This window comes from Anomalospiza imberbis, unplaced genomic scaffold (assembly GCF_031753505.1).
Source record: "Anomalospiza imberbis isolate Cuckoo-Finch-1a 21T00152 unplaced genomic scaffold, ASM3175350v1 scaffold_75, whole genome shotgun sequence".
Taxonomy (NCBI): domain Eukaryota; kingdom Metazoa; phylum Chordata; class Aves; order Passeriformes; family Viduidae; genus Anomalospiza; species Anomalospiza imberbis.
In genome coordinates this window covers 133,375-159,218 of record NW_027100367.1, presented here as the reverse complement: position 1 = coordinate 159,218, position 25,844 = coordinate 133,375, and the positions used below count along the sequence as shown (strand labels likewise).

At 43.4% G+C, this 25,844-nt stretch overlaps 1 long non-coding RNA gene across 2 annotated transcripts in view; it reads right to left on the bottom strand.

Annotated features, from left to right (window-relative positions):
• Window positions 1–20,793, bottom strand: part of LOC137467683 (uncharacterized) — a 357,035-nt gene extending 336,242 nt beyond the window's left edge. Inside the window, exon 1 of one of the 2 annotated variants that reach the window (XR_010995593.1) lies at window positions 20,729–20,793. This is a non-coding gene — a long non-coding RNA (uncharacterized lncRNA). Of the gene's footprint in view, window positions 1–20,721 lie in introns of both variants that reach the window. The other variant, XR_010995592.1, reaches the window with a different exon arrangement.
• Between the last annotated feature and the right edge of the window lie 5,051 nt (window positions 20,794–25,844).

The window sequence follows — 25,844 nt, the reverse complement described above, 5'->3', positions numbered from 1 at the left end:
GCCGGCACCGGGCCCGGGGCGCCCCGGCGGCGCCCGAGCCCCGCGCCCGGAGCGGACGGAGCGGCCGGCACCGGCCGGCACCGGCGCAGCGCCGCGCCGCCTCTCCCGCCCGCCGGCCCGGCAAAGCTCCCCTCGGCTCCGCACGCCTCGCAGCGGCGCGGCTCTGGCGGTCCCGCGGCAGCCCGGCCGCGCCAAACTCCCCTTCCCCCTCAGCAGCTCCCCGGGCCATGCCAGCAGCGCCCGCCACAGAACCTTTGGTGCCGGCCCAGGGGCAGAAGAAGCGCCCTCCAAGGCAGCGGCACACCCCGATTTCAACCCTTCAAACGCTGCGAGAGCTGCAGCTTCCTTCAGTTCAACCCCCGAAACCGACGCCACACTCAGGTGCTCGCCTCACTTCATCGAGGGCAAATAAATGTGTTCTCCCCTTCCATTTCGTCCCCTAGAAGGGCAGAAAAGAAGGGGCTTTCCTCAAATGAAATCCCTCAAATTGTGGGAATCTTTAAAATCAGAGGGTTTGGGGAAAGCTGCAAAAAAAAGGCAGGCCTCACAAACAGCACAACTGCGGGTAGAGCTAAGCACTAGACATCAGATTTGTCAGCAGACAAATTATACAAGAAGTAGAAGATAACTACAACTAGAGCAATGGTCTGTGTATTAACGCCCCTCTAGAACAACTCCCTAAGCTACAGAAAAGTACATCTAGCGAGACACTAGGAAGTTCTAAGCTTGAGAATGGAGCCCCGTGCATTGTGTTTTAAGGCTTACAAGCAGGTATTGCACTCGAAATAAGCGAGCATTGTTTTAAAAAGCAAAGGTACGTGTGCTTACAGGGGTTAGACAGAACTACTGTCAATATGCTTGTGCTTCGTGTGACCGGTCCAAAAACTTTCCAGTAAATTCTAACATTAGGTTCTTGGTCTGCTGGCGGGGATGTGAGCTGCTGGCATCTTCCCACTGTCATAAGCATGTCATGAGAGTGATGCGAGAAAATTAAACAGCTCGAGACGCCTTCCTCAGCAGTCCCGCCCCGTTCGTGATTTCTACATAGACCCCCGGCCGGCGAGACAAATGATGGGAAAGGGGGATTTTACCTCAAGCCAAACCCTTTAAAAGGAGGGACAACGGGGCTGCCCCCTCCATTTAAACCTAAGGGTGATGAAAATGGAGGGGGGGGTTAGCCTCAAATCGAACCCATCAAACGACAACAATATTTTCCCCCTTCCATTTAAAATAGAACCCAGGGGTTCCCTGCCACCCCTGGGATACCCCTAACACCCTGGAAAAGGCAGGTTTGCCTTCAGCCAATACCCTCAAAACCACAAACGAAGAGGGATTGCCCACCTGTTCAGACAGGGTCAATAATGGAAAAGAAGTCGCTACCTTCAATTTGAATTGCTTTTGTCCTCAAAATCCTTTTTTTTTTTTTTTTTTTTTTTTTTCCCTGGGAGCACCGTGGAGGGATTGGCAAGATGAAATTTAAAAGGGAAAGGAGAAATGTCCCCGCTACAAATACACATGGGCTCACCTGTTTGGCTGCTGCTTCTTCCCGGCACAAAGGTTTGTCCCTCGGCACCTCCTTGGAGCAATGCTCCAGGTATCCAAGTGATCCCCCAGACTCTGCTGTCTCAAGCTCTCACCGTCCTTCCAAGGACAGCCCCGGGAGCCCCCCAAAAGCTCCTCTTCTCCGGCAGCTCCATGCCAAAGTGAGCTGAGGCAAACCCCCTTAAAAGAGCCCCCGGCAGGAGCCGGCCCCTCCTCATCCTCACAGCTCACACCTGGGGCTGCTCGGGGTTTCTTTCCAAATGAATTCAGAGACAAATTCCTATTCTTACCAATAGCTACAAAAACGAAACACTTGACGGGATTTAGTATTCTACACACACGCCTCCCCGTGCATTTTGGGGCAGCTTTGGGTCCCTCTGGGGGACGGCACCCAGCGTGACCCCCCCTCGTTCGCCACCCACCTGCTCCTCCACCGCAGTGTGCCTCCCTCTCCGAGGGACCTTGGGGCGCCCCAAAGGACATCAGAGCCCCGCGTCTTCGCCCCCTTTTCCCGGCCCCCAAAGAAGGCACAGAACGAGTCCAACTGCCCTGCAGAGCAGCCCAGCACTTCCTTCAATCCCTCTCCACGTGTCCATCCCCCCCGAAAGGGACTCTGCCGCAACAAGAAAGCCCCCCGAAGGGTTGAAGCTCCTGCCCAGCCTCGCTGTCACAGGCGAGGGGCAGAAAGAGGGAGTGGCAGAGACGGCGGGGACGCGGCACGGACGGCACGGCACAGAGCGGGGGCCGCTCTCGGCGCGATGCCGGGAAAGCCCCGGGTCCGGCAGTGCCGGGCGGCGTTTGGCCGGCACGGGGGGATCCGCCGAGAGCCTCCGGCCCCGTGCGGGGACTCCTGCCAGGGCCCAGGGGCGCCGCGCCGGGGGGGTCTGCGGACAGAGAACAGGAATACGGGGAGAAAGAAGGAAGAAGGAGAGGCAGAGAGAGGGACAAGAGGGGGAGCCTCACAGAGCGCCCGCCGGGCTGCAGCCCGAGCCCGCCCCGGCCTGCTCGGGATGCCGCGCTCGGCGGAGCTCGGCTCGCTTCGGCTGAACTCGGCTCCTCGGCTCGCCTCGGCTTTTAGCCGCTAGACTCGGCTGGATTCGCCTCTTCGGCGCAGCTCGGCTCGGCTCGGCTGAACTCGGAGCCTCTCGGCTCGGCTCCCTTCGGCTCAGCTCGGCTCCCTTCGGCTCCCCGCCGCCGCCGCCTCCCGTTTCGCGCGCACAGCTCGGTGCTCGCCCGCTGCCGAGCCCCGCGGGCGGCCCGGCCCGGCCCGGCCCGGCCGTCGCTCGGAACCCACCCCCCCCAACCCCCCACCGCAAGATTAGACCATGCAGGGTTTCTGTGTTAAACCCTTTTTGTCCTATAAGGAGACAACTTCTCTCTACCTCCTTCGTCTTCTCATTTTTCGTCTTGGATTGCAAAATCAGAGTTACAAAAACCTCGTCAAGTACAAGACTTAGTAAGTAGTCCAGAAGGTAGTCCCGTCAATTGCATAACCTAAAGAAAACCTTATACTTACGGTTCCACAAAAAAGAAATCGGACCAGAGTCCTACTCACTGTGTCAAACCTTATTTAAAACACACAAAACCCCCAAAAGAAATAGTTCCACAACCAAAACAAAACCTACAAGTAACACCAACCAGAACCACACCTCCAAATACGCTGCTTATCAGCCACCAATCCTAAAAACCTATTTTCTACACACCTTGGTAGTACAGCTCTTCACAACTAACCTCATCCTTTACAAACACTAAATCGCAAACCAAAAAACTTACACGTGACGTCGACTCTTCAAAGAGCATTTAGACACTCATACCCCAAATGACAGTTCAACCACCAAAAGTAAAATTACCGAGATCATTACAAATAAATACCTGTCTAATATTTAGTTACAAAACAACCCCAAAACCACACAAAACCACAAAGAAGTTACCTCAAAACATCAAACCTACCATTTAAAACAATTAACCCTACCAAGACCAAACATAACAGGAATACATTTAAAAAAAAAAAAAACCAAAAAAAAAAAAACACCCAACCACCAACCAAAAATACCCAATGACTCCAACACAAATTGACTTCTCATTATCAAAACAGTATGACCTTTTAATAACCTAATTCTATTGTTTCTACATCTCTTTTAACACCTAAAAGAACTACAACTCACACTTGAACCACAGTAAACAAACTTACTTATTAACTAACCAAATGAAACAATAACACATCTGTACCTTTAAATAAATTGCTGCCAAATATAAACATCTTTAAACATACTACTTTGCCAAATAAAACAACTGTTAATTTTTTATTCTTAACACACAATCATAAATAGAAAACATGTTTTAAAGTATACAAATCGACGAAATCACAAGAAATCAATTTACAAAAACATTACAAAATGTTTTTAGAAATCAATCAATTACGCAGAAATAAAAAATAAGCCCATCATATTTTCAAAACTTAAAACATCACTAAATAACTTAAATCATTATTAAAAACTAAAAGACTCATTTTATTAATAACTATAATTATTACTTTCCATCTCCCCTACCTACTTCATTTTTTACATGGAACTCTACAAAAATCCTGAACAAGTATATTTATAACTTAAATTCCAAAACATATATTTATATATATATATAAAAAAACATACTTAACAAATAATCCACATACCAAACATCTAAACGAATAAAAAAAAACCCCTAATAAAATACTAAGATATTCATAACAAAAAAAGCCAAACTCATTAACATAAAAACCAATATAAACACATGGAAATACCTACAATTAAAAAATACATACCTGAATAAACAATATTCGTACCTTAATAATTCACTATAAACTCTTACCAATTAATGAGTAACATTAATTACTTGATACCAATAAAATACAAGGAACTGTTACTTTACCCAATAAATGTAATAAACTATTATAATATAACTAATAACTTTAAATACCACTTTAAGAAAAATATAAAACATTAAAGCAAGGTATCCTAACAAAAAAAAATCCCGTTATTATCACTACACAGAAAAAAAAATTAAAAAAAAAAATATATATATATCTACAAATATCTATATACAGGTAGATAGATAATATATCCATCTCAACAGCACTGTCTGGGATTGATTCTTGTTTTCTCTCTTGTCTCCTAAATTTATTAGCCATAGAGTATGGAGTAAGGAAATCATTTTATTTATCACCTTGTTCTCCAGAAACCTGAAAAACCAAATAAAACAAAACAAAAACAAAGGGAAAAAAAAGAAAAAAAAAAAAGAAAACCACATTTGAAAGGCAGATCCTCACCAGCAGCTGGTCCATCTCCTACAGGGGACCATATTCTAGTGCACTTTTGGTGCACTTGCCTGAACTTGGCGTGGCAGAAGAGATTATTTTTGTGAGGGAGAGAGGCGAGGGGAGGAGAAAGAATGTTCTAGACAGCTCAAATCCATTACTGTGCCACTTCCTGTGCAGCAGGTCCTGTGACAGGATGGGAACTGAGGGTGCTTGAAATTTAAAAGGTAAAGACACCAGCACAAGGTGTCACTTTGCTTTTTCAGGAAGTGGTTTCCAAGTCACAAAGCTTCCCCACCCCAGCCCCATCATCCCCTCCTCCTACCACAACCTGAAAGCGTCTTGATTCTGTTTTCAAAACCACAAGGGACACCTCAGCGTTCAGCAAGTTCTGCCAGTGCAGCCCTTGGTGCCCCCGCCTCCCTGCCTGTCACCCTTGCTTTCATCCTCAGCCACGTCATTCTTCCACCGGGGACGGGAAATTGTTCCCATTTCTCCTGTCCTCCTCCGGTTACCTTTTCTCTAAGCTGTGCGGGACCCAGGCGAGGAGGCTGCGATCCTCTAGCAGCTCATAGGCAGCTCTGGTGACACGGGCAGCACTCTGTAATATCTCCAGAATGCGACTCTGAAACAGAAAATGCAGCGTGTTCTTTTACAGCCAAGACCTAATTCTCTAACTTAAAATGAGCAATTTGGCTGGTATCTGATCAACGCCCCAGGTAAAACGAACACCACTTGCTCTCAGCAAGTCCAGAGAAGGAAAGACATTCTCCCTTCAAAGCTTCACACCACAGGTGCTGCGCTGACAAGAAGTATTCAAGTAGCAAGACAATTTTCTCCTTTGCCCAAGGTTTTGGTACTTGAAATACCCAGGGTGGGTGCTCCCAAACCTGAGAGCTCCTGGCCCGTGAGTTTCCCTCCTGCTGAAGCACCGTTCAGGTAACAAATGTGCTGGCCGGGGAATAGAGACCCCAAAAAGAAAAGGCCCCGACTGCAGGAGCAAAACCACGGCACCCACGTGAGGCTCCTTGATGGCAGGAAGCTGTTCCAGTTTCAGGGCATAAGGATGGGACTGGTTTAGACACAAGCAACTCTTTCCCCCTCCCCACATACACCTAACCGGCAAGGAACAGATTTTCAAGAGGACCAAGGCAGAATCGGCTGTTCCTTTCTCTGTGGTACTTGAGATCTTGAAGCCCCACAAGCTTGTTGTGGTTTGGGGGTAGTTGGGAACTGCTCTTTTTGAACTCTTACCTGGGAGCCCTCGTCACACAAAGGACTGCTGAAAAGGGAAAAGAATCACCCGGAAAATCCTCTGGTAGACGTGAAGCTCATAGCAGTGTTTGCCACACAGCCCCTCCCCAGGAAACCTGAGCATCCACTCACGCTCTGCTTTGTGCTGGAAGCCACAAAGAAAAATACCACCGTCAGACATTCAGACATTTCCAAAGAATACCAGCCCCTAAGAGCAACAAAACCCCGCTTCCCTCTGACTGCCAGCTCAGGGCTTCCCCGAGCTGGTTCTGGACTTCTGCATTTCCATTCCTATCAAATTTAATCGCTGACGTCCCGTGGGAACAGTCAGTCTGCAGCCCAAACATGCAGTGGAAATGGAGTTTTAGAAGTTGCTGTTTCTAAAACACTTCCGTTGAACTCAAAGTTACTAATCTGAACTCAAAGTTACTAATCTGAACTCAAAGAGGAATTGCAGCTAGCCGGGGCAGAACAGTCTTTGCTTGTGCTCACAGAGCATACACAGCACAGCTCATTGCGCCTTAGTACGGAGAAAGCAACAAAAACCCCAGAGAATTGACATTTTTAATTGCAATACGAAACATAAGAAAGGTGCTTCTAATTAACTGCCTGTGGGAGAATGAGGTTTCCTTGTATTTGTACGGCTGCTTTTAACACGTTTCTGAAGAATTCCTGGATTGCCTAAAATGGGACTCTTACCTCAAAACCAAAACTGGAGAAAAGCTGGAGGAAAGCCGGTATTCCGGCTCAGGTCCAAATACTGGTGTGACAGAAGGAATCTCTTCACCTTCATGTACATGTGCTCCTCTGTAAAGAGAAAAAGCTGGCACCGTGGAGGAGGACAGTGCTCCCAATCCACAAGCACGGGCGACAATTTGTGGAAGCCGCAGCGAGCGTGCAGGGCTCCCAGCTGGGAGAGCAAGCCTGGGGGTGCCGTCCGGATCAAAACACCCAGAAACCTGCGAGAAAGAAACTGAACGGAAGCCGGCTAAAAGCCGTCCCTGCGCCGATGACTCCTTCCAGCAACTTGCTCACGAGGAGGCAGGGATTGATTCGCTACTCACCAGCTCATCTGGCCACGGCACGGGCAACACCGTAAAAAATCCCGCGCGGGCGGCGCCGGCGTCAGGGTGGGGAGCAGGAGGCAGAGCGGGATCCTGGTTTTTCCCGCCGTTTTTGCCGCCCAGTTGGGAAGGTCAAGCGAGTCCGCGACATGGCGCTCCCAAGATGGCGGCAGCGAGGGGCCGTCGGCGGAGAGAGGCGTTTTTGCCGATGCCTGTCGGCCCCCGCCGAAAAATCCGCACGCCGGCGCTGCTGCTGACCCCACAGCCCTCGTGCACGGCCCTGGAATCGCCGCGGAAAATCCCGCCGGGGCGCCGCGGCGTCGGGGTTTTTGTGCAGGCAGCACTGTAGACTAACGGTGGGGTCCTCGATTTTCCCGCCCTTTTTGCCGCCATCATGAGAAGGTCAAGTGAGTCCGCGACACTCCGGCCGAGCCACTCCCAAGATGGCGGCCGCTGCAGCGCCTCCGCGGGGGGCTGCAGTACCGCGCTCTGGCCACAAGGAGGCGGCACTGCCGCCCGCCTCAGCCGGGGGCTGCCTCTCGCCTTGGGGCCGCACGGGAAAAAAAACCAAAAACAAAAAAAAAAAAAAAAAAAAAAAAAAAAAAAAAAAAAAAAAAAAAAAAACAAAACAAAAAAAAAAAAAAAAAAAACCAAAAAAAAAAAAAAACAAAACACCAACAAAAACCCCCTGCCTTTAACCCAATAAGAACCCAAATTAAAAAAAAAAAAAAAACTTCTCTTGTAAACTATATTTCAATCTATTTTATTTTTATACTTTTCATGTTTATATCCACATTTTGATTTAGAGTGTATATGGATGCATAATCATAACATTTATTCCTATTACTTATATTTTATTATATTTTATATTTTTACACATATCTCAATATATTGATGATATATTTCTACATGCAGATTGATATTTCTAAAAGGTTTATACTGTTTATAATAAAACCCTTCCTCTACCCAAGTAAAAAAAAAAAAAAATCCTTTCTTTTAAACCGTGTTGAATTTTTTAAAATTTATATTTTTCGCACTTATATTCAAATTTACATTTTAAATGTAGAGTGATGTATGGTGTTACTTATATTCTATTTCTTCCTATTACTTATTTTTATTTCTATATTATATTTTACAGATATCTTTATACATCGATTATATATTATCTGTATTTAGAATTATATCAAAATAAAATGTATATACATCTTTTTCTTTTCAAGAAAATTCCTGCCTTTAAGCAAACGAAACCTTAAAAAAGCCCTTTCTTCAAACGATCTTTAAATATTTACATATTTTCATAATTTTATTCACATTTGCATTTAGAGTGTATATTGACATATTATATTAAAAAGATGTAATCTATATAATAATGCAACAAGATAGATAAATTATTATTTCTATTTTACGTCATATATACGCCCATACATATATTTACTTACTTTTTAATTTTTATATAGATCTTAACGTATGTATGATGTATTTCTATACATAGACTTCTAGCTTTATTTTATAATTTTTGTAATAAAAACCCTGCCTACTACCAAATTAAATGAAACAAATTTATTTTAAACTATATTTGAATATTTCAGTATTTATGGTTTTGATATTTACGTTTATAAGAGCGTGTATATTGTATTACAATAAATTTTATATATACAATAAATACAAAATATTTTGTATTTAGACATAAAATATATTTGGATTATACTGTGTTATTATGAGACATACACAGTATTATATGTATTGTATTGATTTCTATGATTTTGGGGTTTTTTTGTACTTTATATTTCTATATATCTACACATATTAATGATACATTTTATGTTGATATTTTATATGGATTTAGTTTATAGCTATCATCTATGTTTACATGTATTTACACAAACATATAAAACACTCTCTATCAAACATTATAACATCTTGTGGTAAGAGATTATTTATGTTACATGTTCTCTTGATATGTATTCTCTTTGTATTTAAAACTGGAATTTTATATTCCCATTTTTATATTTCTGGATTTGTTTTCTTTCATTATAGTTATAATTTTGCATTTAAAATCCAATTCCTGAAACTAAAATGCCAATACAAACAGCATCCAATTCCCACCAATGCCGTCCAAAAATGCTAGAACGGCTCCACCGGCCAACCAACTACCAGCAAAAAAACCCCACACTACACTCTTTTCGCTAACAATTCTTATCACATCACACGAATGAAACAAAAATTTGTTCAAGCCCTATAGAAACCCACACAGCAAATCACAAAGACCACCAAAAAGAAGAAAAAAAAAAAACAAAAAACAAACCAAACCCAACTAACATACTAAACTCCAAACCCTACAGCAGACCCTGAACGTTACTAAAACCCAAAAATAGAACCAAAACTCTACCTCTACGCTAACTCATAAAGAGAACCCAATACTCTATAAAATTAACTAAAAAAACCCACCAAACTCATTACCGATATAAAAAAATCTAAACCACAGAGAAACAAACAAATCACCACCCAAATAAAATAACTGCCTTAAAAAAATCTAGCATATAAATACCCATGTTCCCAAAAATAAAACGAATAAAAAACTGCAACCAAATAGATCAAACTACAAAAAAACAAAAAAAAACCAAAAACCCAACAACTTAAATTAACAACAGCAAAAGTATTCCTAACTCAATAAACCCATAACGCCTCAAACCATCAAAACCAAAATACTACCTAGAAATAAACACGAAGCCAAAAGATAAGTGTAACCATAAACAATATCTCCCAAATTCTCTGCAACAATAAAACATACACGACAATCAAAAAACCAAATGAATAAAACCTCTATAATACACTAAACAATAATGCAATCATCAATATTATAAAAACCTCACTAATGAACTACAGGACACTACCTCAAACCCACCAAAACAAACACTACAGACTCTACGGCAAAAAAAGTCACCACAACCGAATTAAAAACCTACCCTCTACTTCATGCTACGACCCATAAAAACCACTGTAAACCTTAAAAAATATAATTTTAAATTATAATTTTTATCCAACCAACCAACCAACCAACCAACCAAAAAAAACCCCAACCAAAATCCCACAAAAAAAAAAAAAAAAAAAATCCAACAACAAAGCTCAATCGAAAAAACCCCTTGTCATCAGCACCTGAACCAAGAACCATGACATTCGAGAAGTACACCGTGTCCATTAGCATACACCTACTACGAACCAAACGAAACGATACAATCAATTCCTAAAAACCACCTCAAAACCGCCCCATCAAGGAACTTGGGAACATTGAAAGCCGCGCTCCCGGCACGAAAGCGGCTCCTCCGGCAGGCAGAGGCGGCGCCGCGCCGGGAGACCCCCGCCCGCTGCCCCCTCTGCCCGGCGGGGCCGGCACCGGGCCCGGGGCGCCCCGGCGGCGCCCGAGCCCCGCGCCCGGAGCGGACGGAGCGGCCGGCACCGGCCGGCACCGGCGCAGCGCCGCGCCGCCTCTCCCGCCCGCCGGCCCGGCAAAGCTCCCCTCGGCTCCGCACGCCTCGCAGCGGCGCGGCTCTGGCGGTCCCGCGGCAGCCCGGCCGCGCCAAACTCCCCTTCCCCCTCAGCAGCTCCCCGGGCCATGCCAGCAGCGCCCGCCACAGAACCTTTGGTGCCGGCCCAGGGGCAGAAGAAGCGCCCTCCAAGGCAGCGGCACACCCCGATTTCAACCCTTCAAACGCTGCGAGAGCTGCAGCTTCCTTCAGTTCAACCCCCGAAACCGACGCCACACTCAGGTGCTCGCCTCACTTCATCGAGGGCAAATAAATGTGTTCTCCCCTTCCATTTCGTCCCCTAGAAGGGCAGAAAAGAAGGGGCTTTCCTCAAATGAAATCCCTCAAATTGTGGGAATCTTTAAAATCAGAGGGTTTGGGGAAAGCTGCAAAAAAAAGGCAGGCCTCACAAACAGCACAACTGCGGGTAGAGCTAAGCACTAGACATCAGATTTGTCAGCAGACAAATTATACAAGAAGTAGAAGATAACTACAACTAGAGCAATGGTCTGTGTATTAACGCCCCTCTAGAACAACTCCCTAAGCTACAGAAAAGTACATCTAGCGAGACACTAGGAAGTTCTAAGCTTGAGAATGGAGCCCCGTGCATTGTGTTTTAAGGCTTACAAGCAGGTATTGCACTCGAAATAAGCGAGCATTGTTTTAAAAAGCAAAGGTACGTGTGCTTACAGGGGTTAGACAGAACTACTGTCAATATGCTTGTGCTTCGTGTGACCGGTCCAAAAACTTTCCAGTAAATTCTAACATTAGGTTCTTGGTCTGCTGGCGGGGATGTGAGCTGCTGGCATCTTCCCACTGTCATAAGCATGTCATGAGAGTGATGCGAGAAAATTAAACAGCTCGAGACGCCTTCCTCAGCAGTCCCGCCCCGTTCGTGATTTCTACATAGACCCCCGGCCGGCGAGACAAATGATGGGAAAGGGGGATTTTACCTCAAGCCAAACCCTTTAAAAGGAGGGACAACGGGGCTGCCCCCTCCATTTAAACCTAAGGGTGATGAAAATGGAGGGGGGGGTTAGCCTCAAATCGAACCCATCAAACGACAACAATATTTTCCCCCTTCCATTTAAAATAGAACCCAGGGGTTCCCTGCCACCCCTGGGATACCCCTAACACCCTGGAAAAGGCAGGTTTGCCTTCAGCCAATACCCTCAAAACCACAAACGAAGAGGGATTGCCCACCTGTTCAGACAGGGTCAATAATGGAAAAGAAGTCGCTACCTTCAATTTGAATTGCTTTTGTCCTCAAAATCCTTTTTTTTTTTTTTTTTTTTTTTTTTTTTCCCTGGGAGCACCGTGGAGGGATTGGCAAGATGAAATTTAAAAGGGAAAGGAGAAATGTCCCCGCTACAAATACACATGGGCTCACCTGTTTGGCTGCTGCTTCTTCCCGGCACAAAGGTTTGTCCCTCGGCACCTCCTTGGAGCAATGCTCCAGGTATCCAAGTGACCCCCCAGACCCTGCTGTCTCAAGCTCTCACCGTCCTTCCAAGGACAGCCCCGGGAGCCCCCCAAAAGCTCCTCTTCTCCGGCAGCTCCATGCCAAAGTGAGCTGAGGCAAACCCCCTTAAAAGAGCCCCCGGCAGGAGCCGGCCCCTCCTCATCCTCACAGCTCACACCTGGGGCTGCTCGGGGTTTCTTTCCAAATGAATTCAGAGACAAATTCCTATTCTTACCAATAGCTACAAAAACGAAACACTTGACGGGATTTAGTATTCTACACACACGCCTCCCCGTGCATTTTGGGGCAGCTTTGGGTCCCTCTGGGGGACGGCACCCAGCGTGACCCCCCCTCGTTCGCCACCCACCTGCTCCTCCACCGCAGTGTGCCTCCCTCTCCGAGGGACCTTGGGGCGCCCCAAAGGACATCAGAGCCCCGCGTCTTCGCCCCCTTTTCCCGGCCCCCAAAGAAGGCACAGAACGAGTCCAACTGCCCTGCAGAGCAGCCCAGCACTTCCTTCAATCCCTCTCCACGTGTCCATCCCCCCCGAAAGGGACTCTGCCGCAACAAGAAAGCCCCCCGAAGGGTTGAAGCTCCTGCCCAGCCTCGCTGTCACAGGCGAGGGGCAGAAAGAGGGAGTGGCAGAGACGGCGGGGACGCGGCACGGACGGCACGGCACAGAGCGGGGGCCGCTCTCGGCGCGATGCCGGGAAAGCCCCGGGTCCGGCAGTGCCGGGCGGCGTTTGGCCGGCACGGGGGGATCCGCCGAGAGCCTCCGGCCCCGTGCGGGGACTCCTGCCAGGGCCCAGGGGCGCCGCGCCGGGGGGGTCTGCGGACAGAGAACAGGAATACGGGGAGAAAGAAGGAAGAAGGAGAGGCAGAGAGAGGGACAAGAGGGGGAGCCTCACAGAGCGCCCGCCGGGCTGCAGCCCGAGCCCGCCCCGGCCTGCTCGGGATGCCGCGCTCGGCGGAGCTCGGCTCGCTTCGGCTGAACTCGGCTCCTCGGCTCGCCTCGGCTTTTAGCCGCTAGACTCGGCTGGATTCGCCTCTTCGGCGCAGCTCGGCTCGGCTCGGCTGAACTCGGAGCCTCTCGGCTCGGCTCCCTTCGGCTCAGCTCGGCTCCCTTCGGCTCCCCGCCGCCGCCGCCTCCCGTTTCGCGCGCACAGCTCGGTGCTCGCCCGCTGCCGAGCCCCGCGGGCGGCCCGGCCCGGCCCGGCCCGGCCGTCGCTCGGAACCCACCCCCCCCAACCCCCCACCGCAAGATTAGACCATGCAGGGTTTCTGTGTTAAACCCTTTTTGTCCTATAAGGAGACAACTTCTCTCTACCTCCTTCGTCTTCTCATTTTTCGTCTTGGATTGCAAAATCAGAGTTACAAAAACCTCGTCAAGTACAAGACTTAGTAAGTAGTCCAGAAGGTAGTCCCGTCAATTGCATAACCTAAAGAAAACCTTATACTTACGGTTCCACAAAAAAGAAATCGGACCAGAGTCCTACTCACTGTGTCAAACCTTATTTAAAACACACAAAACCCCCAAAAGAAATAGTTCCACAACCAAAACAAAACCTACAAGTAACACCAACCAGAACCACACCTCCAAATACGCTGCTTATCAGCCACCAATCCTAAAAACCTATTTTCTACACACCTTGGTAGTACAGCTCTTCACAACTAACCTCATCCTTTACAAACACTAAATCGCAAACCAAAAAACTTACACGTGACGTCGACTCTTCAAAGAGCATTTAGACACTCATACCCCAAATGACAGTTCAACCACCAAAAGTAAAATTACCGAGATCATTACAAATAAATACCTGTCTAATATTTAGTTACAAAACAACCCCAAAACCACACAAAACCACAAAGAAGTTACCTCAAAACATCAAACCTACCATTTAAAACAATTAACCCTACCAAGACCAAACATAACAGGAATACATTTAAAAAAAAAAAAAACAAAAAAAAAAAAACACCCAACCACCAACCAAAAATACCCAATGACTCCAACACAAATTGACTTCTCATTATCAAAACAGTATGACCTTTTAATAACCTAATTCTATTGTTTCTACATCTCTTTTAACACCTAAAAGAACTACAACTCACACTTGAACCACAGTAAACAAACTTACTTATTAACTAACCAAATGAAACAATAACACATCTGTACCTTTAAATAAATTGCTGCCAAATATAAACATCTTTAAACATACTACTTTGCCAAATAAAACAACTGTTAATTTTTTATTCTTAACACACAATCATAAATAGAAAACATGTTTTAAAGTATACAAATCGACGAAATCACAAGAAATCAATTTACAAAAACATTACAAAATGTTTTTAGAAATCAATCAATTACGCAGAAATAAAAAATAAGCCCATCATATTTTCAAAACTTAAAACATCACTAAATAACTTAAATCATTATTAAAAACTAAAAGACTCATTTTATTAATAACTATAATTATTACTTTCCATCTCCCCTACCTACTTCATTTTTTACATGGAACTCTACAAAAATCCTGAACAAGTATATTTATAACTTAAATTCCAAAACATATATTTATATATATATATATAAAAAAACATACTTAACAAATAATCCACATACCAAACATGTAAACGAATAAAAAAAAAACCCTAATAAAATACTAAGATATTCATAACAAAAAAAGCCAAACTCATTAACATAAAAACCAATATAAACACATGGAAATACCTACAATTAAAAAATACATACCTGAATAAACAATATTCGTACCTTAATAATTCACTATAAACTCTTACCAATTAATGACTAACATTAATTACTTGATGCCAATGAAATACAAGGAACTGTTACTTTACCCAATAAATGTAATAAACTATTATAATATAACTAATAACTTTAAATCACACTTTATGAAAAATATAAAACATTAAAGCAAGGTATCCTAACAAAAAAAAATCCCGTTATTATCACTACACAGAAAAAAAAATTAAAAAAAAAAATACATATATCTACAAATATCTATATACAGGTAGATAGATAATATATCCATCTCAACAGCACTGTCTGGGATTGATTCTTGTTTTCTCTCTTGACTCCTAAATTTATTAGCCATAGAGTATGGAGTAAGGAAATCATTTTATTTATCACCTTGTTCTCCAGAAACCTGAAAAACAAAATAAAACAAAACAAAAACAAAGGGAAAAAAAAAACCACCCAACCACCAACCAAAAATACCCAATGACTCCAACACAAATTGACTTCTCATTATCAAAACAGTATGACCTTTTAATAACCTAATTCTATTGTTTCTACATCTCTTTTAACACCTAAAAGAACTACAACTCACACTTGAACCACAGTAAACAAACTTACTTATTAACTAACCAAATGAAACAATAACACATCTGTACCTTTAAATAAATTGCTGCCAAATATAAACATCTTTAAACATACTACTTTGCCAAATAAAACAACTGTTAATTTTTTATTCTTAACACACAATCATAAATAGAAAACATGTTTTAAAGTATACAAATCGACGAAATCACAAGAAATCAATTTACAAAAACATTACAAAATGTTTTTAGAAATCAATCAATTACGCAGAAATAAAAAATAAGCCCATCATATTTTCAAAACTTAAAACATCACTAAATAACTTAAATCATTATTAAAAACTAAAAGACTCATTTTATTAATAACTATAATTATTACTTTCCATCTCCCCTACCTACTTCATTTTTTACATGGAACTCTACAAAAATCCTGAACAAGTATATTTATAACTTAAATTCCAAAACATATATTTATATATATATATAAAAAAACATACTTAACAAATAATCCACATACCAAACATCTAAACGAATAAAAAAAAACCCCTAATAAAATACTAAGATATTCATAACAAAAAAAGCCAAACTCATTAACATAAAAACCAATATAAACACATGGAAATACCTACAATTAAAAAATACATACCTGAATAAACAATATTCGTACCTTAATAATTCACTATAAACTCTTACCAATTAATGACTAACATTAATTACTTGATGCCAATGAAATACAAGGAACTGTTACTTTACCCAATAAATGTAATAAACTATTATAATATAACTTTAAATCACACTTTATGAAAAATATAAAACATTAAAGCAAGGTATCCTAACAAAAAAAAATCCCGTTATTATCACTACACAGAAAAAAAAATTAAAAAAAAAAATACATATATCTACAAATATCTATATACAGGTAGATAGATAATATATCCATCTCAACAGCACTGTCTGGGATTGATTCTTGTTTTCTCTCTTGACTCCTAAATTTATTAGCCATAGAGTATGGAGTAAGGAAATCATTTTATTTATCACCTTGTTCTCCAGAAACCTGAAAAACAAAATAAAACAAAACAAAAACAAAGGGAAAAAAAAAACCACCCAACCACCAACCAAAAATACCCAATGACTCCAACACAAATTGACTTCTCATTATCAAAACAGTATGACCTTTTAATAACCTAATTCTATTGTTTCTACATCTCTTTTAACACCTAAAAGAACTACAACTCACACTTGAACCACAGTAAACAAACTTACTTATTAACTAACCAAATGAAACAATAACACATCTGTACCTTTAAATAAATTGCTGCCAAATATAAACATCTTTAAACATACTACTTTGCCAAATAAAACAACTGTTAATTTTTTATTCTTAACACACAATCATAAATAGAAAACATGTTTTAAAGTATACAAATCGACGAAATCACAAGAAATCAATTTACAAAAACATTACAAAATGTTTTTAGAAATCAATCAATTACGCAGAAATAAAAAATAAGCCCATCATATTTTCAAAACTTAAAACATCACTAAATAACTTAAATCATTATTAAAAACTAAAAGACTCATTTTATTAATAACTATAATTATTACTTTCCATCTCCCCTACCTACTTCATTTTTTACATGGAACTCTACAAAAATCCTGAACAAGTATATTTATAACTTAAATTCCAAAACATATATTTATATATATATATAAAAAAACATACTTAACAAATAATCCACATACCAAACATCTAAACGAATAAAAAAAAACCCCTAATAAAATACTAAGATATTCATAACAAAAAAAGCCAAACTCATTAACATAAAAACCAATATAAACACATGGAAATACCTACAATTAAAAAATACATACCTGAATAAACAATATTCGTACCTTAATAATTCACTATAAACTCTTACCAATTAATGAGTAACATTAATTACTTGATACCAATAAAATACAAGGAACTGTTACTTTACCCAATAAATGTAATAAACTATTATAATATAACTAATAACTTTAAATACCACTTTAAGAAAAATATAAAACATTAAAGCAAGGTATCCTAACAAAAAAAAATCCCGTTATTATCACTACACAGAAAAAAAAATTAAAAAAAAAAATATATATATATCTACAAATATCTATATACAGGTAGATAGATAATATATCCATCTCAACAGCACTGTCTGGGATTGATTCTTGTTTTCTCTCTTGTCTCCTAAATTTATTAGCCATAGAGTATGGAGTAAGGAAATCATTTTATTTATCACCTTGTTCTCCAGAAACCTGAAAAACCAAATAAAACAAAACAAAAACAAAGGGAAAAAAAAGAAAAAAAAAAAAGAAAACCACATTTGAAAGGCAGATCCTCACCAGCAGCTGGTCCATCTCCTACAGGGGACCATATTCTAGTGCACTTTTGGTGCACTTGCCTGAACTTGGCGTGGCAGAAGAGATTATTTTTGTGAGGGAGAGAGGCGAGGGGAGGAGAAAGAATGTTCTAGACAGCTCAAATCCATTACTGTGCCACTTCCTGTGCAGCAGGTCCTGTGACAGGATGGGAACTGAGGGTGCTTGAAATTTAAAAGGTAAAGACACCAGCACAAGGTGTCACTTTGCTTTTTCAGGAAGTGGTTTCCAAGTCACAAAGCTTCCCCACCCCAGCCCCATCATCCCCTCCTCCTACCACAACCTGAAAGCGTCTTGATTCTGTTTTCAAAACCACAAGGGACACCTCAGCGTTCAGCAAGTTCTGCCAGTGCAGCCCTTGGTGCCCCCGCCTCCCTGCCTGTCACCCTTGCTTTCATCCTCAGCCACGTCATTCTTCCACCGGGGACGGGAAATTGTTCCCATTTCTCCTGTCCTCCTCCGGTTACCTTTTCTCTAAGCTGTGCGGGACCCAGGCGAGGAGGCTGCAATCCTCTAGCAGCTCATAGGCAGCTCTGGTGACACGGGCAGCACTCTGTAATATCTCCAGAATGCGACTCTGAAACAGAAAATGCAGCGTGTTCTTTTACAGCCAAGACCTAATTCTCTAACTTAAAATGAGCAATTTGGCTGGTATCTGATCAACGCCCCAGGTAAAACGAACACCACTTGCTCTCAGCAAGTCCAGAGAAGGAAAGACATTCTCCCTTCAAAGCTTCACACCACAGGTGCTGCGCTGACAAGAAGTATTCAAGTAGCAAGACAATTTTCTCCTTTGCCCAAGGTTTTGGTACTTGAAATACCCAGGGTGGGTGCTCCCAAACCTGAGAGCTCCTGGCCCGTGAGTTTCCCTCCTGCTGAAGCACCGTTCAGGTAACAAATGTGCTGGCCGGGGAATAGAGACCCCAAAAAGAAAAGGCCCCGACTGCAGGAGCAAAACCACGGCACCCACGTGAGGCTCCTTGATGGCAGGAAGCTGTTCCAGTTTCAGGGCATAAGGATGGGACTGGTTTAGACACAAGCAACTCTTTCCCCCTCCCCACATACACCTAACCGGCAAGGAACAGATTTTCAAGAGGACCAAGGCAGAATCGGCTGTTCCTTTCTCTGTGGTACTTGAGATCTTGAAGCCCCACAAGCTTGTTGTGGTTTGGGGGTAGTTGGGAACTGCTCTTTTTGAACTCTTACCTGGGAGCCCTCGTCACACAAAGGACTGCTGAAAAGGGAAAAGAATCACCCGGAAAATCCTCTGGTAGACGTGAAGCTCATAGCAGTGTTTGCCACACAGCCCCTCCCCAGGAAACCTGAGCATCCACTCACGCTCTGCTTTGTGCTGGAAGCCACAAAGAAAAATACCACCGTCAGACATTCAGACATTTCCAAAGAATACCAGCCCCTAAGAGCAACAAAACCCCGCTTCCCTCTGACTGCCAGCTCAGGGCTTCCCCGAGCTGGTTCTGGACTTCTGCATTTCCATTCCTATCAAATTTAATCGCTGACGTCCCGTGGGAACAGTCAGTCTGCAGCCCAAACATGCAGTGGAAATGGAGTTTTAGAAGTTGCTGTTTCTAAAACACTTCCGTTGAACTCAAAGTTACTAATCTGAACTCAAAGTTACTAATCTGAACTCAAAGAGGAATTGCAGCTAGCCGGGGCAGAACAGTCTTTGCTTGTGCTCACAGAGCATACACAGCACAGCTCATTGCGCCTTAGTACGGAGAAAGCAACAAAAACCCCAGAGAATTGACATTTTTAATTGCAATACGAAACATAAGAAAGGTGCTTCTAATTAACTGCCTGTGGGAGAATGAGGTTTCCTTGTATTTGTACGGCTGCTTTTAACACGTTTCTGAAGAATTCCTGGATTGCCTAAAATGGGACTCTTACCTCAAAACCAAAACTGGAGAAAAGCTGGAGGAAAGCCGGTATTCCGGCTCAGGTCCAAATACTGGTGTGACAGAAGGAATCTCTTCACCTTCATGTACATGTGCTCCTCTGTAAAGAGAAAAAGCTGGCACCGTGGAGGAGGACAGTGCTCCCAATCCACAAGCACGGGCGACAATTTGTGGAAGCCGCAGCGAGCGTGCAGGGCTCCCAGCTGGGAGAGCAAGCCTGGGGGTGCCGTCCGGATCAAAACACCCAGAAACCTGCGAGAAAGAAACTGAACGGAAGCCGGCTAAAAGCCGTCCCTGCGCCGATGACTCCTTCCAGCAACTTGCTCACGAGGAGGCAGGGATTGATTCGCTACTCACCAGCTCATCTGGCCACGGCACGGGCAACACCGTAAAAAATCCCGCGCGGGCGGCGCCGGCGTCAGGGTGGGGAGCAGGAGGCAGAGCGGGATCCTGGTTTTTCCCGCCGTTTTTGCCGCCCAGTTGGGAAGGTCAAGCGAGTCCGCGACATGGCGCTCCCAAGATGGCGGCAGCGAGGGGCCGTCGGCGGAGAGAGGCGTTTTTGCCGATGCCTGTCGGCCCCCGCCGAAAAATCCGCACGCCGGCGCTGCTGCTGACCCCACAGCCCTCGTGCACGGCCCTGGAATCGCCGCGGAAAATCCCGCCGGGGCGCCGCGGCGTCGGGGTTTTTGTGCAGGCAGCACTGTAGACTAACGGTGGGGTCCTCGATTTTCCCGCCCTTTTTGCCGCCATCATGAGAAGGTCAAGTGAGTCCGCGACACTCCGGCCGAGCCACTCCCAAGATGGCGGCCGCTGCAGCGCCTCCGCGGGGGGCTGCAGTACCGCGCTCTGGCCACAAGGAGGCGGCACTGCCGCCCGCCTCAGCCGGGGGCTGCCTCTCGCCTTGGGGCCGCACGGGAAAAAAAACCAAAAACAAAAAAAAAAAAAAAAAAAAAAAAAAAAAAAAAAAAAAAAAAAAAAAAAAAAAAACAAAAAAAAACAAAACACCAACAAAAACCCCCTGCCTTTAACCCAATAAGAACCCAAATTAAAAAAAAAAAAAACTTCTCTTGTAAACTATATTTCAATCTATTTTATTTTTATACTTTTCATGTTTATATCCACATTTTGATTTAGAGTGTATATGGATGCATAATCATAACATTTATTCCTATTACTTATATTTTATTATATTTTATATTTTTACACATATCTCAATATATTGATGATATATTTCTACATGCAGATTGATATTTCTAAAAGGTTTATACTGTTTATAATAAAACCCTTCCTCTACCCAAGTAAAAAAAAAAAAAAATCCTTTCTTTTAAACCGTGTTGAATTTTTTAAAATTTATATTTTTCGCACTTATATTCAAATTTACATTTTAAATGTAGAGTGATGTATGGTGTTACTTATATTCTATTTCTTCCTATTACTTATTTTTATTTCTATATTATATTTTACAGATATCTTTATACATCGATTATATATTATCTGTATTTAGAATTATATCAAAATAAAATGTATATACATCTTTTTCTTTTCAAGAAAATTCCTGCCTTTAAGCAAACGAAACCTTAAAAAAGCCCTTTCTTCAAACGATCTTTAAATATTTACATATTTTCATAATTTTATTCACATTTGCATTTAGAGTGTATATTGACATATTATATTAAAAAGATGTAATCTATATAATAATGCAACAAGATAGATAAATTATTATTTCTATTTTACGTCATATATACGCCCATACATATATTTACTTACTTTTTAATTTTTATATAGATCTTAACGTATGTATGATGTATTTCTATACATAGACTTCTAGCTTTATTTTATAATTTTTGTAATAAAAACCCTGCCTACTACCAAATTAAATGAAACAAATTTATTTTAAACTATATTTGAATATTTCAGTATTTATGGTTTTGATATTTACGTTTATAAGAGCGTGTATATTGTATTACAATAAATTTTATATATACAATAAATACAAAATATTTTGTATTTAGACATAAAATATATTTGGATTATACTGTGTTATTATGAGACATACACAGTATTATATGTATTGTATTGATTTCTATGATTTTGGGGTTTTTTTGTACTTTATATTTCTATATATCTACACATATTAATGATACATTTTATGTTGATATTTTATATGGATTTAGTTTATAGCTATCATCTATGTTTACATGTATTTACACAAACATATAAAACACTCTCTATCAAACATTATAACATCTTGTGGTAAGAGATTATTTATGTTACATGTTCTCTTGATATGTATTCTCTTTGTATTTAAAACTGGAATTTTATATTCCCATTTTTATATTTCTGGATTTGTTTTCTTTCATTATAGTTATAATTTTGCATTTAAAATCCAATTCCTGAAACTAAAATGCCAATACAAACAGCATCCAATTCCCACCAATGCCGTCCAAAAATGCTAGAACGGCTCCACCGGCCAACCAACTACCAGCAAAAAAACCCCACACTACACTCTTTTCGCTAACAATTCTTATCACATCACACGAATGAAACAAAAATTTGTTCAAGCCCTATAGAAACCCACACAGCAAATCACAAAGACCACCAAAAAGAAGAAAAAAAAAAAAAAAAAACAAAACCAAACCCAACTAACATACTAAACTCCAAACCCTACAGCAGACCCTGAACGTTACTAAAACCCAAAAATAGAACCAAAACTCTACCTCTACGCTAACTCATAAAGAGAACCCAATACTCTATAAAATTAACTAAAAAAACCCACCAAACTCATTACCGATATAAAAAAATCTAAACCACAGAGAAACAAACAAATCACCACCCAAATAAAATAACTGCCTTAAAAAAATCTAGCATATAAATACCCATGTTCCCAAAAATAAAACGAATAAAAAACTGCAACCAAATAGATCAAACTACAAAAAAACAAAAAAAAACCAAAAACCCAACAACTTAAATTAACAACAGCAAAAGTATTCCTAACTCAATAAACCCATAACGCCTCAAACCATCAAAACCAAAATACTACCTAGAAATAAACACGAAGCCAAAAGATAAGTGTAACCATAAACAATATCTCCCAAATTCTCTGCAACAATAAAACATACACGACAATCAAAAAACCAAATGAATAAAACCTCTATAATACACTAAACAATAATGCAATCATCAATATTATAAAAACCTCACTAATGAACTACAGGACACTACCTCAAACCCACCAAAACAAACACTACAGACTCTACGGCAAAAAAAGTCACCACAACCGAATTAAAAACCTACCCTCTACTTCATGCTACGACCCATAAAAACCACTGTAAACCTTAAAAAATATAATTTTAAATTATAATTTTTATCCAACCAACCAACCAAAAAAAACCCCAACCAAAATCCCACAAAAAAAAAAAAAAAAAATCCAACAACAAAGCTCAATCGAAAAAACCCCTTGTCATCAGCACCTGAACCAAGAACCATGACATTCGAGAAGTACACCGTGTCCATTAGCATACACCTACTACGAACCAAACGAAACGATACAATCAATTCCTAAAAACCACCTCAAAACCGCCCCATCAAGGAACTTGGGAACATTGAAAGCCGCGCTCCCGGCACGAAAGCGGCTCCTCCGGCGGGCAGAGGCGGCGCCGCGCCGGGAGACCCCCGCCCGCTGCCCCCTCTGCCCGGCGGGGCCGGCACCGGGCCCGGGGCGCCCCGGCGGCGCCCGAGCCCCGCGCCCGGAGCGGACGGAGCGGCCGGCACCGGCCGGCACCGGCGCAGCGCCGCGCCGCCTCTCCCGCCCGCCGGCCCGGCAAAGCTCCCCTCGGCTCCGCACGCCTCGCAGCGGCGCGGCTCTGGCGGTCCCGCGGCAGCCCGGCCGCGCCAAACTCCCCTTCCCCCTCAGCAGCTCCCCGGGCCATGCCAGCAGCGCCCGCCACAGAACCTTTGGTGCCGGCCCAGGGGCAGAAGAAGCGCCCTCCAAGGCAGCGGCACACCCCGATTTCAACCCTTCAAACGCTGCGAGAGCTGCAGCTTCCTTCAGTTCAACCCCCGAAACCGACGCCACACTCAGGTGCTCGCCTCACTTCATCGAGGGCAAATAAATGTGTTCTCCCCTTCCATTTCGTCCCCTAGAAGGGCAGAAAAGAAGGGGCTTTCCTCAAATGAAATCCCTCAAATTGTGGGAATCTTTAAAATCAGAGGGTTTGGGGAAAGCTGCAAAAAAAAGGCAGGCCTCACAAACAGCACAACTGCGGGTAGAGCTAAGCACTAGACATCAGATTTGTCAGCAGACAAATTATACAAGAAGTAGAAGATAACTACAACTAGAGCAATGGTCTGTGTATTAACGCCCCTCTAGAACAACTCCCTAAGCTACAGAAAAGTACATCTAGCGAGACACTAGGAAGTTCTAAGCTTGAGAATGGAGCCCCGTGCATTGTGTTTTAAGGCTTACAAGCAGGTATTGCACTCGAAATAAGCGAGCATTGTTTTAAAAAGCAAAGGTACGTGTGCTTACAGGGGTTAGACAGAACTACTGTCAATATGCTTGTGCTTCGTGTGACCGGTCCAAAAACTTTCCAGTAAATTCTAACATTAGGTTCTTGGTCTGCTGGCGGGGATGTGAGCTGCTGGCATCTTCCCACTGTCATAAGCATGTCATGAGAGTGATGCGAGAAAATTAAACAGCTCGAGACGCCTTCCTCAGCAGTCCCGCCCCGTTCGTGATTTCTACATAGACCCCCGGCCGGCGAGACAAATGATGGGAAAGGGGGATTTTACCTCAAGCCAAACCCTTTAAAAGGAGGGACAACGGGGCTGCCCCCTCCATTTAAACCTAAGGGTGATGAAAATGGAGGGGGGGGTTAGCCTCAAATCGAACCCATCAAACGACAACAATATTTTCCCCCTTCCATTTAAAATAGAACCCAGGGGTTCCCTGCCACCCCTGGGATACCCCTAACACCCTGGAAAAGGCAGGTTTGCCTTCAGCCAATACCCTCAAAACCACAAACGAAGAGGGATTGCCCACCTGTTCAGACAGGGTCAATAATGGAAAAGAAGTCGCTACCTTCAATTTGAATTGCTTTTGTCCTCAAAATCCTTTTTTTTTTTTTTTTTTTTTTTTTTCCCTGGGAGCACCGTGGAGGGATTGGCAAGATGAAATTTAAAAGGGAAAGGAGAAATGTCCCCGCTACAAATACACATGGGCTCACCTGTTTGGCTGCTGCTTCTTCCCGGCACAAAGGTTTGTCCCTCGGCACCTCCTTGGAGCAATGCTCCAGGTATCCAAGTGATCCCCCAGACTCTGCTGTCTCAAGCTCTCACCGTCCTTCCAAGGACAGCCCCGGGAGCCCCCCAAAAGCTCCTCTTCTCCGGCAGCTCCATGCCAAAGTGAGCTGAGGCAAACCCCCTTAAAAGAGCCCCCGGCAGGAGCCGGCCCCTCCTCATCCTCACAGCTCACACCTGGGGCTGCTCGGGGTTTCTTTCCAAATGAATTCAGAGACAAATTCCTATTCTTACCAATAGCTACAAAAACGAAACACTTGACGGGATTTAGTATTCTACACACACGCCTCCCCGTGCATTTTGGGGCAGCTTTGGGTCCCTCTGGGGGACGGCACCCAGCGTGACCCCCCCTCGTTCGCCACCCACCTGCTCCTCCACCGCAGTGTGCCTCCCTCTCCGAGGGACCTTGGGGCGCCCCAAAGGACATCAGAGCCCCGCGTCTTCGCCCCCTTTTCCCGGCCCCCAAAGAAGGCACAGAACGAGTCCAACTGCCCTGCAGAGCAGCCCAGCACTTCCTTCAATCCCTCTCCACGTGTCCATCCCCCCCGAAAGGGACTCTGCCGCAACAAGAAAGCCCCCCGAAGGGTTGAAGCTCCTGCCCAGCCTCGCTGTCACAGGCGAGGGGCAGAAAGAGGGAGTGGCAGAGACGGCGGGGACGCGGCACGGACGGCACGGCACAGAGCGGGGGCCGCTCTCGGCGCGATGCCGGGAAAGCCCCGGGTCCGGCAGTGCCGGGCGGCGTTTGGCCGG